Source organism: Sciurus carolinensis, unplaced genomic scaffold, assembly GCF_902686445.1.
Source record: "Sciurus carolinensis unplaced genomic scaffold, mSciCar1.2, whole genome shotgun sequence".
In the NCBI taxonomy this organism is placed as follows: Eukaryota; Metazoa; Chordata; class Mammalia; order Rodentia; family Sciuridae; genus Sciurus; species Sciurus carolinensis.
The window spans coordinates 77,900-80,273 of record NW_025920125.1 but is presented as its reverse complement, the minus strand read 5'-3'; the positions used below and the strand labels follow the sequence as shown (position 1 = coordinate 80,273).

General features: G+C 46.4%; 1 pseudogene; it reads left to right on the top strand.

The window, feature by feature from the left end:
* Positions 1-748: 748 nt before the first annotated feature.
* Positions 749-1,579, top strand: LOC124973913 (inhibitor of growth protein 1-like; annotated as a pseudogene).
* The last annotated feature ends 795 nt before the right edge of the window (positions 1,580-2,374 follow it).

Below are 2,374 nucleotides of genomic sequence, written 5' to 3'. Positions count from 1 at the left end.
GTCTCCGCCCACTGTGGACTCTTCGTGTCTAAGTCCCAAACCACTGGAGATCTGCTTTAGGGGTCGGAGGTTCCCGTGGGGAGGAGATCCCTCAAGAGCGAAGTGCTGCTTCTGGTCCTTCTGTCCTTTGGGCACTGGTGAGCACATGACGCAGCGCATTCAAGTGAGAGTCGCTGCAGAGATCCTGGGGAAACAGACACCTCCAAGTCCCAGCCACCCCCCAGGGATGGGGCCTCCCACTGCTGGGTGTATTCAGTTTGCTTTCCTGGGTTGGGGACGATTTCCCACAGGGTGAGTTTCTAGAGGATTTATTGGAGGGTGCTCGCTAAAGGGTCTGAAGGTCTCAGGACTTTCCCTTAATGGGGTGTTTTAAAGTGTCCACTTAGGGGACAAGTTTGACTCTGTCTGCTAGGCTGGGTCCCCCTACCCTGGTGCGGCAGCGAGCAGTCCTTGACTCTCGAACTCTCGACCCTCTATCTGGGGTGTGCGCTAATAGGAGCTGCCCACCCACCCCTACACCATACCAGATCAATGAGGGTTCATCTGGGAGCCCCCTCCTCCATGGCCTGCTAGTATGTGCTGGGTACTGTGCCCTGATAGGTCCAACTGCTGGCCAGATGGGCAGGTTTCCTGGGAGAGCCAGGGGTCATGGGAGAGCAAGAGCTCTGCATTTTCAAGATCTGATTTTAGGTGGAGGGGTGCAGGAAGTGGAAAGCCACACAGAGTGGAGATGGCTTTAGTCTGAACCATGCTGAGTCCTGCCAACACAAAGCAGATCCACCTGATGAACTGCATGGAGGATTACCTGGCCTCCATCAACTCTCTGCCTTTATACCTGAAGAGAAATGTCTCAGTGATGCAGGAGATCGAAGCAAAATGCCAAGAAATTCTGAAAGAATAGGATGAACAAGATGAGAAGTTGAAATGAGAGACAGATGGTGCCCCAAAATTCCAAGTGCTGCGCTGCATCCAGAGAGCCCTGATTTGGAGCCAGGAGTTGTGCGATGAGAAGATTCAAATACTGAGTCACATAATGGAGATGGTGGAGAGTGAGAACAGACAAGTGGACAGTCATGTGAAAGTCTTGGAGACACCTAAAGAGATCAAGGACACCACTGGCAAGAGATGCAGTGCTGGCCAAGGGAAGGCAAAGAACAATACCTTTGCACAGGCAGAAAAGAAAATTACAAGCATACCCTGTGGCCACTCAACAATGTGAATCAAGTGATGAATGTATCTAATAATAATCATGACCATGATGACATCACCTCAAGAACACCCAAGGAAAAGTATGCAAAGACCTCAAAGAACAGGCTTCACGGCCAAAGCACAGAAGGAAGCAAACCCTGCGAACCTTCCCAGTGATGCAAATGAGTCCACATATTGTCTGTGAAATCACGTGGCCTACGGAGAATTGATACTTTGCAGAAAAAAAAATGCCCCCACCGTATGGTTCTATTTCTCCTACTTGGAACTCAGTCACAAGCCAAAGGACAAGTGATACTGTACCAAGTGTAAGGGCAGAAATTAGGAAATGATGGGCAAAGCATTGCAGAAGTCCAAAAAAGAAAGCCTATAAGAGGTTGTTTGTGGACATTCTCTAGTAGAACAGAATAGCCTCTATGTGTATTTCATTGCCGCCTATGTTGAGGTTTGTGAATTGTCAAATGTTTATTTTCACAAAATGTTAGATGTTAGAAAAGGTGCCCTTCTTTGGGAGGGCAGTGAATCTCTCAGCCTTTCATTTTCAGTGGTCACATGTGTGAGAAGATAGTGTGCTTTGGATAACATTTTAGAAAATACAAATTATAGGTTTGAATTAAACACTTAAAAAAAGTGTCCACATACCTTCCTGAATTCCTGTCACCCATGTCTTTGGTAAGCAGTTCCTGACCCTGAACCCCTCACCTCAGTTTACTGAATATGGACTTTCTGCTCCCCAAGACCTTGGCCTGACTGGGGAATGGAGCTTTGAACAGACAACATGTGCATAAAACTCAACAAACTGAAGATGTTGTGCACTCTTAGTGTGCTTAAGCATCCTGCAACACATTACCCGAAGGAAAGACTTGAGGAGAAAAGAATGGCATGTTGATCATGCAGCTATGAAAGCACTGCCATGACTGATCCTAATTGAAAACTGCCCTTACGTGTTTTCTAAGATACACTAGAATTAGAACAACTTTGATGCTCATGTTACTATTTTCCATGGAAAATGATCATGCACACAGTGTTTAGAAAGGACACACTAGCAAGATTATAGCTTCAACTCATAAAATAACTTAAGAACCAAATTGCTGGTAAGGCAGCCAACCATTCAGCTCAACATCATTTTGAGTCTAAGGTATAAGAGGATACCCAGGGCTTTGAACTA